Genomic DNA, 12,302 nt, shown 5'->3' with positions numbered 1-12,302 from the left:
TTCACATTAGTCTAGTTCTTTGCTTGACTATTCCGTTTGATGCTTCGATAGAACAAAACTGTGGTTAAAAAAAAAAAAAAAAAAAAATGTGGATCTTGAATCTCTCCAAAGAATGGATCAAGAAAAATCTTAGCTTGTTTCTCTCAATGAAAGTTTTACCAAGTCAGTAAAGTCTGGCCCCTCCTTGAGTGCGTTCCAATGTTTCACAGGCTGTAGTCCTCCACTTTTCTCTTAGCTTGTAAGGAAGCCTTGGAGACAATGATTTTAAGATTGGGTCTGTTGTGAACGCGACTGCTGTGACTGTTGACGTACGACGCTGCTGACGTGTTTTCTACTGGTGCGCCCAATAACAAAGAAAACACGTCAGCAGCGTCGTACGTCAGCGGCGTCACTGCAGTGTTGTGAACCGCCGCACAACAGACCCGGAAGAGAAGACAATGATGAATAAAGTCGTAATTTTTGTTATTTTTGGACCAAAATGTATTTTCAATGCTTCAATAAATTCTAACGGACCCTCTGATGTCACATGGACTACTTTGATGATGTTTTTATTACCTTTCTGGCCCCAAGTTTGCCTGGCAGATGGCTACTCACGGAACAGCACAGTCAAACATCGTCTTAATGAAATCAGCAATCCATAAGATCAACAGTTGAACCATAGCTTCTCCGCTATACATTAGCACATCAACCACATGAACACAGAATCTGAAAATTGTATCCGCTTCCTCCTACTGACCACGCCTACTTCCTTCCCTGCACTAAATACACAACTGCAATAATATAACAAGAGTCTCATTTAAAAAATTCATAACAGTCAATGAAAAATACTTAATACACACAAACAATAATCAAACAAACTAAATTCAAATTAATAAATCAGTCCATTCAGTCCAAAATATGAAAACAGAAAAAGAAATGGCTACAACAATGTTGCTAAGAACAACATATATTTTGTAGATTTGATGTAATGCAATGTGTTTATGTGGTTTAAGGTGCACAAGGAAACATTTCTACATATATTACACTGTGGCTTGAAAGAAAACAGCGTATCCTTGTGCCGCGGCTCTCACATTAGAGCGTACGCTACCTGCGCGTCCAACTTATATTCTCCACAAATGCCGCTACGGTGATCCGGACAGACTTATGGGAGATGAATTGTTGAATAAGGTCATTATTTTGTTTTCTTTGCATTCAAAAAAGTATTTATTGTCGCTTCATAATGTTATGGTTGAACCACTGATGGCAGATGGAGTATTCTGACGATATCTTTCATACTTTTCTGGACCTTTGACACTGTTATTTACTTGGTAGTCAATGGGACAGTCACAAGCCTCCCGGTCTTCATCCAAAATATCTTAAATTGTGTTCCGAAGACGACCAAAGCTTTTAAGGGTTCGGAACGACATGGGGGTAAGTGATTAATGACAAAAATTGTAATTTTGGGGGTGGAGTGTCCCTTTAATAATGAGGTTCATATGTATTTATGTTCTTAAGTTATTTTATTTAATGCAAAACATAACGGAAGCTTCTCTTGATGGTAGTATTAGTATTTGTCTGGTAATGTGATCTCAACATTTTTATACACGAGTCCTCATGTCAAATATAAAACCACTTATATAATTAAATGAACCTGTTTGTTCCTCAGTCTCTTCTTGTTTCAGACTGAATACTTCTTCAATCCTGAAGTCCTTCACTTCCCTCTTTAATAAACGCCATCTTTATAATCGTGTATCACATGGATCTCAGTTGCTTCAGCATGAGTTTTTTTTCTGTGTGGTTCGATACTGGTCATGATTAAAATGAGAAAAAAAAAACACAAATAAAAATAGATCCAAACTGAATGTCCGGGTGCCGTCTCAAATGAGTGCCTTAAACAGAGTTTAAAACAAAAAAAGAGTTTCTAAATGCTCAGTTTATCCATCATTACTTTAATTTTAATGATCAGAAATGTTAACAATCTCTTGTCTGAAGAGAGAAGAACAGTTAAACATATAATTATTTTTCACAGAAAGAGTAACTGTAATCTATATTCAGATGAAAACGCTCTAATGTTTCTTTCAGGTGATTCTCCGTCACTTTTCATTCATATTTTTACTATAAAATGATTCACGATATCGAGAGAGAAATGAGAAGCGGCTTCTCTTTTACTCAGTTACTGCTGCGCTTTACTCCAGCAAATAACGGACATTAACGTCAGATAAATCACTACAGTCTTCATAAACAACAAATAATTAAACCCATTTCTACATCGTTAGCGTTGACTTAAAAACTCTGAAAGAAAACAAACCTTTCTTCAGCCGAATCACAGACGCAGGAGCGCGACGCGGCCTTGTGACGTCACAGCACCCCTCCAAAATAAAAAGTCCCTCTGCTGCGTCCGAAATCGCGTACTATGTGAGTAGGTACTACATTTAAATTAGAACGTACTTCACGACCGTTAAAAAAGTACGTTCTATATAGGCTGCATCCGATAAACTTAAGCAGGTGACTTGCTTTCTCGCTGCCTTATCAGGCAATGTCTTTGCAGGCAGCGTTTTGCACGAAGGCACCTCACGAACTGATTTTGGACATGCTTCTGAGGCAGTGTAACGGTTTTTAAATGATCTACAGCTAAATATAGAGAGCTTTGGTGATAACTAAGTGGATATTTAATATACTTGCAATACTAATTTCTCGCTAGAAATTACATCTAAAAAGTGGAAAAACTTTGATCAAAAACAAACATTACACACAAACTGACCACCGAGCGCAACTTTCAGACCCCATCTTTATTTTTGGCTTAACTGACACGGAATGGAACGCACAGGATTGTGGGATATCAAAGGCAGCGAAGGATACATCTATGCTGCCTTCAAAAATCAAAAAGTGTGTATTATATAACGTACAGCTTGTGAAATTACCATCAATGAATGAATCAATAAAGATACATTTTTATTTAATGTTTAATGGCAATTTTTAAATTTAATTTTAATGGCAATAGCCCTTTTTCATTACCATTAGTGAAATAAACTGAACTCTAAATATACAAGCTTGATCAATTTAATAGCTTATAATTTTTTGTCAAAACTTGATTTAATTTTTAATATTTTAATAATTTCTCCTATAATTCTAGAGAAAATTTCAATTGACACTTAGAGCGTTTACATCTGATGTCTTCATTATATTATATATATATATTATAATATATTTACACAAAATACATATATTCAAATACATCATGCATAAGAAATGGATCATTATACATATAAAACACAGACATACTATATTTATAAATAAGCCAAGTTGTATTCTAAAATAAAAAACTTATATACATGTTTACAGATTGTGTGAGCCCTACAATCTACTGCCACCTGAAAATGCTGCTGTGCCAATTCTTCAGCTGTATTTTGAAGATGGATCTGACCTCCCACCCCAAACTCCGACTTTCACCGGCAGTCCCATCCAATCCTTGTTTGCTGCAGTGAAACCTGAAATGCGACCATGTCCTATTGCTGGAAAAAGGACGTTTTGAGGTGGCTGGTGTTCGTTTTACTGGCTGGCCCATGCAGCATCATACCGGGTGGTGTCACTCACCTTTGGACATCCCGAAGTCTACTGTGCACGACATTGTGCACAGAATGAGCAAGGCAGTCATCGGGATTTTGAGGCAGCTCATTCGCCCCTTTCCCCAGTGCAGATGACTGGAGGCGGTGGGAGCAGGTTTGCGCCCAGCTGGCAGGGTCTCCAGCTTCAGAGAGTACTACGTAAGCTGGGTGCTATAGATGCCTGTCACAATCCGTAACCCATCAAACCAGCACCCTAGCAAGTGACGTGCAGTGCTACTTTAATCGGAACGCTCTTAATTCTGTACAGCTGCAGGCCATCACTGACCACCAGGGGAAGTTCCTCGACATTTTTGTGGGGTATCTGGGTCTGTGCACGATGCCAGGGTGCTGAAAGACAACAGCCCCTGTGTCCACTGGCCGCCTGTTTCCACCTGCGGAAAATGCATCCTTGAAGATGGTGGTTTATCCTTGGCTGAGTGCGCCCATCTGCCTCGCCCATGACGCCACTACAGAGAGACCTGTACAGAAATACAAACAGGAAGCATTCTCATGCCGCGGAACATCGTCGAGAGGGCCTTCGGGATGCTGAAAACGCACTGGCGTTCCCATTTTTTTCAAGGCACTGGAAGTCAGCCCTGCTTTTGAGCCAGATGTCATTGCATGCTGCAACGGTGGCTCCACAACCTCTGTCTTAGTAATGGGACATAGTTGATCCAGAAGTTGCGGAGGATGACAAATGGCCCACCTGAACCCCGCAGCACAGAAGCCAGCGCAGGAGAGCACGTGCGGGAACAATTTTAGCTGCAGCGGTGTCTGCACACTGGCAACTGTGTGCCTGCTCATTCACTGAGCACGATTACCTGTAGGACACTTAACACAGGTTAAAATCAAGTTCTTGTTCTTAGATTGACAGTGTTCCAGCTTGTCTATGTTACCTTATGTTTAGTTATTATGTAAATAGTAGTTAGGTGTGTGTGTGTGGGGCACCGCCCACAGGGTGCTGTGATGGGTACAGTGCAGTAGTAGTAGTTAGAGAGGTGCATGGCTATCTGAGTGCATCCCTCTGTCTTACCAGCTCACTGCCGCTGGACAAAAGCCTCTCCATCACCAAGGACTCCTGTCGGGCCTCCTCGCGGCTGCACACATGGTAACCTGGGGATATTGCAGACACCAGTTTTGAGCTAATGGACAGGGGATCTCGGAGCTACAGTGGTCCCCAGTAGGTTGACACACCCACCAACCACTGGCACTACATCTTGTACACATGCATTTGAAAGGAACATTCCTTATGAGTTATTTTAAAGCGATGCTCTACAACGGACCACTTTCTTCTTTGCTATCGCTGTATCCAAAGTCCCTTTATTGGATCTTTATAGTCCCAGGAATTTCTCCGTACAATGAAAATTACCTTTACTGTTCCCCAGACGTCACCTACGTGTCCATCAGCTGAAGCGACAGTTAATATTTTCTTCCTCCTCATGGACACATAGAGATCACCCATAAATGTTTTTTAATACTTTTCCTTTTGGTGGTGCTTTAACGCAGCTCTTTATTATACTACGTTTTACATTGTGCCAAAATTATGGTGATTTTGTTTTTTAGCTTTGTAAGTTTCTGTATCCATTTAAAATGTGTTAAATATGACAAACCAAAATAAAACAAATACATTTTTCCTTACCGGTGGCTCGGAGTGTGTGGTCCTTTCTCTATCTAGTGGCGGCACTTGTTTCAAAACCATCTGGAAGTCTGCTACAAAATACACATACAAAAACACTTAAAAAAATATTAATTACTCAATGCCACAACATTATTAAGCACTTTATAAAACTGACAATATTAGCTACTGCAAATCCCTGGGAATTAAGTGTTTGGAATAAAAAACGCAATGACACAGCTTACTAAAACAATAAATGTATAAGAGCGTGTGTATCCATTTGATTCCGTTATTTTTTTGCAATTATTTCTAACAGCTTGAAGAAATCGTTACTCTCTCTCTTTGTCATCCCTTCCCCTCCTCTCTCTCACTTCTCAGGTCTCTTCTTTCTTCTCGCTTCCTCCTGCACCATCCTCGTTCTAGTCTCTTCTCATGCTCATCCGATCGGCTCGCTCTATGTTTTCTTTTCTTTCCTCCTTTTGCCTCCATCTCTCTCCTCCCAATCTCGCCCTCTCCTCCCTTTTCAATGCGCATCCTCATTTTCTCTTTCAGCTTTCCCTCTCCTCCATCTCTCTCGGATCAGCTCTCCTCAAAATCTATCCTTTTATCCTCCCTAACTTCTTTCACGCTTCTGACCTCACTGCGGATGGAGCAGACTAACAGCCATCATCCTGTCCACCTTCCTGGCAACGTATGAGGCAATAAGTGTTGGGTTTGGTCTTGACTGATGGCGAGGCGTCGGCCCCCCTATTCCGCCCTCATCCCATGGCAGAACTACCCATTTCCAGGATGCTGCTGTCTCCACAAACGGAGTTCAGGGTTGCTTCATTCGGACACTTCACCTAGTTGTGTCTGCTGTCATTCTGGTCATTTGCTGCCAGCTATCCGTGAAACCTGGGCAATCAGCACGTCTGAATAATCCAGCACTGGTGTGTGTGCAAGATCCAGCGATGCCTGAGCTTGTCCTCTCACCTGTTGCTATTTCCCATTCTCCCTATCTTTATTCTCTGCTGTGCTCTGTCCCTTGTTGTACAGCACGATTTCGCGTGTCTGTCCATTGTTATTGCTGGGCTGTGCTTCTTCCCCCTGTGCTGTTTCATCCACACTTTTCCGCTGTTGTGCTCAGGACGTCTAGCACAGAGGATGGTCTTTCGTTGGACCTGTGATGTGCCCGAGATTCGGATCTCTGCTCGCGTCTTTCCACGTCCCGTTGGGCATTGCACCAGAGGTGTCTCTCACCGCCACTTAGTGCTCCGCAGGTGTCTGTGACGGACGGCTCTTTTTCTCGGAGTACTCGTTCGTCTACTAATCCCATCTCGGCTCTCAGTTTGTGGTTGTTGAGATCCCTTTCACCCTAAGTCTGGTTCACCATTCTGAGTGGATATTTTGTCTTGCTGTTTGTACCCAAACAAAACTGCCTGTCTGCCCGGAGATCCCTGCCCTCGCCACCTACTTGATCTTCTCTCTCTCCGTCTTTGTTACTGTACAGCTGCTGTAACCATCACCCCCATCCTCCACACGACTGCTCACCCCAGTCTGTGGGTTCTACAATTTTCCATGATCCTTCAACCAACTATTTGATAAACTAGAAAAACAAAATACCACAGACACTGCAATTAAACTTGTGTAAAAATCATGATTGTAACATGATCGCCATTACGGGACCAAACATGGCGCAGGACTTCAATTCATGACAGAATTCTCATTTTAGGGTGGAAACTACCAAACCTAATAATCACAACATTCCAAATTTCTTACTTTATATTTCTCTGCAATCTAAGGTGTCCACCCACGTTTTTTTTTGTTATACTAGCAGAGCCAGCCATATTTTGCCACTTTAAGCCTCTACTATGTGATTAAAAACTCTGACGCATAAAATGCACAGAAATCAACGCATTAAAAGGTATGCCCCATTCCATCTCGTAGTAGAGCGAAGTTTAGGAAATTTTTACCGTCTTCTACAACTAATTTACCATTGGAATCTAAAACTGACGAAGATAATTACACCTATTAACATTTGATGCCTTGTTTATAACCGCTACTTTTTATCAAAACCTTATAACTTGCAGTGTTCTCTAGTTTCAGTGAAGAGGGATTCATAGGCCACTCTCACTGTTACTTAGAGCAGGGTCGACGTGTGCGTCATCACACGTCAACTGCAGAAATCAGACACCAGACTTGGATGAACCCATGTCGTACCAGCTCTATCCTCAACTGTTAGCATCGGGAAAAGCTAGACCGGTAACTTGTAAAAACACGTTAGCTTGCCTCTTTAACACAATCAAAAATTTGCCATAATCTCAACTACTGGTTATATACGGAGCAGAATAGAAAATGAAACTGTTTAGTTTACTGTAGTTTTGCAACCATCTCATTTAATTGCTAACTAACGAATCACGTCCTTTGTTAAAGAGAAAACAGGGTTTAGCAGATGATTGCACCTTAGCTCCGGAACCTCTTCCGTTAAATTAATGATTAAAACGATAGTTTTTCTCGCAATTGCGCTGGCAAAAGGGACCCCCTCAAATTTAAAATTTTTTAAATTTTAACAGGCAATCCGTTACTTATATGATTATTAATCAAATACAGTTAAAGCCAACAGATGAGGTGTCTTGTCCACCCACAGTCACTGCCCCACAGTGCTCCCTGAGTTAGCAGTATGAGAGCCAACAGACTTTTATAAAGACAATTCCACTTGACTAGAGCCGACGTCTCCAGACTTTCCGCCATTTTCAAATAGCAACGACGACAACTACGCCCACCGTGGCATCCATGGAATAGTAAGAAGTGCTCATGTTATGCAGCACTTCGGAATCTCGCCGGACACAGTAAGGTAGGTCATTCGCGGTACTTGCGGCTACTTATGTGTTGAATTCTATGATTTGGGAAATAGTGTACTCTGCACTCGCGTTACTGTTCTTTCGCGATACTATAATAGTCGGAGAAGTATTAGATTTTGGAGGCATGCCATGTGTCAACATGCCACTCTCTAGGAAGGTGCTCACAAGCCACCCTTCCGGGTGTCAAACCTCCAATTTCATAAGGGCTCGACAATAAATGACAGTGTGCAACCAATAAAAAAATTTTTCGGGTTGTCAGAGTTTTATATTCGAGTTAAACAGTCATACAGTCTAATCAATAACTGCTATAAGGAAAGAATTGTGCAGCACAGCTAGTAGTAGTCGTATCGGTTAGGATTCTGTCTAAAAAGGCAAACACTCAGTCAATCTATACGCTTCTACCTGCAATGATGAATACACTTATGACATCACTCGTGAAGAAGTGTACTTAAGTCTGTACAACTAATCATGAAAATCCCCCAAAAAAGACTTTAGACTTGTGAATCACACACACAAGAGTGTCGCGTTTCACCATTATTACTTTAAGTTCAGAGACATATTAATGCGAGAGTTATTTACTTGCTATTCTCAACAAGATATCTGCACACTGGAATAGTTTTCTTTCTTTTGTGGTTTTCTCCTTCAAACCTAAATACTCCTATTTTATCTTTTTGTGTTTTTTTATTACAGGTCTTTTTACATAATATTAAAATTAAATATTAAATATCCGTACTATATGCTATACTTATGGATAATAGCTACTAGAAAACTAGTCTCATATTGTTTTCCATAGAAATTACCTTTTTTGACTGGCAACAGTGGTTTGATGGCACAAGGCAAGTTATTATATAGACACATTTCATACACGAACTGGTAATTCAAAAGTGCCCTTTACATAAAAGAAAGTTAAAATCATCATCTATCACTCCACTAAATTTAATATAAAATAATCCAAAAAATAAAAACAATACATAAAAAAATTTGAAAATTATATAAAACAATCTAAGTTTACATATCCGAAGTGCAACGACAATTGTCCATCGGTTTGGGTTTGCATAAAAAACAATTTACTAAAATACCGCTTGCACATCAGTTAGGACGTCGCACAGTGCTCATTCAAGAAAATGCCAAGTTGAAAACAGATGAGGTTTTGAGTCTGAGATTATAAAAGTGGGCTAATGTTTTAGCACATCTGATCTCTCTCTGGAAGCTGATCCGAACTGTGGGGGTCATAACTAACTTAACAAAGCAGGACTCCCATGGTTCTGGTAGTGAACTTTTGGGTATTCAATCCTTACGGCGATCCTAATGATCTGAGTGCTCTGTAGGTTTTATATTCAGTGAACACATATGTCTGTGTTATTTAGGTCCTAGTGATCATTGAGTAATTGAAAAACAGTTAAAAGTACTTTTAACATCCAATCCTAAATGTAAACTGGACAGCCAGTGTACGGATCTTGAGGACAGGGTGTGATCTAGCTCAGATTTTCTTGTTTTTCTAAGGGTTTTTTTTTCCCCCCCAGAAAATCTGGCAGCACGCGTTCTCGATGAGCTGACCGCTGTCCTGTATATGGTCTTCGTGTGAAGGACAGTGACCCGGAGACAATATCACTAGGCCTCGCATGCTTGGCTATATGAAACGAGCCTTTCAATCCAAATTTGGATCCCTTTGAATTGGAAATTATAAAATCTTCTATATTGGCAAGGTTTTCTTAGCTAAATTAGGTATGCTGATTTAGTCCCTGCTTTTGATCATGACTACTGAAAATAAGGTCTGACTTCAGAATCACACACAGACTTCCTGACTTGACTTTTAGTTAGTTCGACCCCCCCGAGTCAAGGTTAGCAGTCACCCTTGGTGAAAACTTCATCTTTGTTTCCAAAATGCAGTGTGCACTTCAGTTTTTCCTTGTTTAAGAAGAAGAAAGTTCTTAGCCACATCCAGCTGTTATTTTCATCAATACATTGGCAGAGGGAGACGTCAATGGGGCGCCTGTAGTCATTTGACAATAAGGCTAGGTAAATCTGGGTGTCATCAGCATAGCTGTGAAAAGGAATTTGGTTCTTTCTTATTATTTGACTTAGTGGGAGCATATACAGGCTAAACAAGATCGCGTGCAAGAATTGAGCCTTGTGGGACTTCGCATGTCATGGATGTTCACTTAGAACGTATGCTCTCCTAGACTCACATAATAGCCTCTCCCTTCTAAGTATGACCTAAACAATTTGAGTGCCATCCCAGTAAGCCCGACCCAGTTTTCCAGTCTCTGTAGCTAGTATGTGTACATGATCAACAGTGTCAAATCGCAGCATGAGATCTAGTAATACAGAACTGATATTTTGCCAGAATCAGAATTTAACAGCGAATTTCATTTCATATCTTAATGAGTGCTTGTCTCTGTGCTGTGATGCAGTCGGAACCAGATTGAAAATTGTCCCCCCCCCCAGTTATCATGTGAGTTTTAAGTATTTGTTCAGCTGATTACAAACTAACTTTTTCTATGATTTTTGCATATAAAAAGGAAGATTTGATTTTGGTCTATAATTGCTCAAAATTGTGTATCAAGATTGCTCTTTTTCAGAAGGGGTTTAACCACTGCAGTTTTCAGGGAGTTTGGAAATGTCCCAGAAAGAAGTAAGGCATCACTTCTGACAGAGATCTGCTGCTAAACAGTTTAGCACCCTTTACAAAAATATATGTGGGAAGTGTTTCAAGATAGCAGGGTGATGATTTTAAGTACTGCACTATTTCTTCAAAATTTTTGGTTGTCAATTGTGCTTCTAAAGCAGACTATAGTATCTTCACTTTTGATATTGCAGTCCAATCTCTTTGAAAATGAATGTATTTTAATAGACCTGACTCAAGCACAGTGAAGTAGCGCACTGTAATGTGCCAAATTTGTTCGGTTACGGGCAAGTAAAAAGAAAAACATTTTTAAAACTAGCTAGAAAAGGTTGAAAATTTCAAAATTTAATCAGTCAATCGCAATGTCCGACTTGTTTAACAGTGAATTGCTGCAACTACTGGTGGTTTCAATTTCACATTTAAAGTACCTTTTATTATTAAATAATTTAAACTTATAAGATTGTCAACATTTTATGTTTAATATATCCAAAAACATTATGCATTTGTAAAAATAGGCAACTTTGCAAGGTAATAAAAAAAAATTATGCAGATTTGAGTATTAAAAGATGATTAGAACAATGATGAAAATTTGCTTCAGAAGAAACATGTTACCGTACCTATGAGATTGTAATGAATCTTTAAGATTGTATTTGTACAGTTATGTATCTTTTGCCATAAAGATGAAGGATGATATGTGTTAAAGTTAAGCACTTCATTTTAAAAAATAAAAACAATGTATATATATATAGTATATATCTAGATATATGTATATATTATATCCAGGTGCTTCTCAATAAATTAGAATGTCCATTTATTTCAGTTAATTCAATCTCATAATTGTAATTGTGTATTAAAAGGAAATTCAGTGAGCTGCCAGACAGACAGTAGTTTAAGTCTTTAGTTCTTTTAATTGTGATGATTTTTTGGCTCACATTTAACAAAAACCTCGCACCACTATTATCTCTAACAAAGCAGGAATGATTTTATAAGACCAATAAAAAAACATTTTTAGTGAACTGCTGGCCTTCTGGAAAGTATGTTCATTTACTTTACATGTACTCAATACTTGGTAGGGGCTCCTTTTGCTTCTTTACCATTGCCTAATTCGGCGTGGCATGGAGGGGATCAGTTTTGTGGCACTGCTGAGGTGGTATGGAAACCCAGGTTTCTTTGAGAGTGGCTCAGCTCATCTGCATTTTTTGGTCTCTCTTTGTTTTTCTATTTTCCTTCTGATAACACCCCATAGATTCTTCTATGGATTCAGGTCTGGTGAGAGTTTATACTAGTCACACACCAACACCATGGTCATTTCTAACCAACTTTTGGTGCTTTTTGCAGTGTGGGCAGGTGCCAAATCCTGCTGAAAAATGAAATCAGCATCTTCAAAAAGCTGGTCAGCAGAAGGAAGCCATGAAGTGCTCCAAAATTTCTTGGTAAACGGGTGAAGTGACTTTGGTTTTCAAAACACAATGGACCAACACCAGCAGATGACATTGGTAACCCCAAATCATCACAGACTGTGGAAACTTAACACTGGGCTTCTCAAGCAGCTTGGGCTATGAGCTTCTCCACTCTCGACCCTTCCTCCAGACTCTAGGACCTTGGTTTCCAAACAACAAAATACAAAACTTGCTATC

The sequence above is a fragment of the Cyprinus carpio genome, unplaced genomic scaffold (genome assembly GCF_018340385.1).
Source record: "Cyprinus carpio isolate SPL01 unplaced genomic scaffold, ASM1834038v1 S000006585, whole genome shotgun sequence".
Taxonomy (NCBI): domain Eukaryota; kingdom Metazoa; phylum Chordata; class Actinopteri; order Cypriniformes; family Cyprinidae; genus Cyprinus; species Cyprinus carpio.
The sequence above is the reverse complement of the archived record's forward strand: the minus strand, read 5'-3'. Positions refer to the sequence as shown.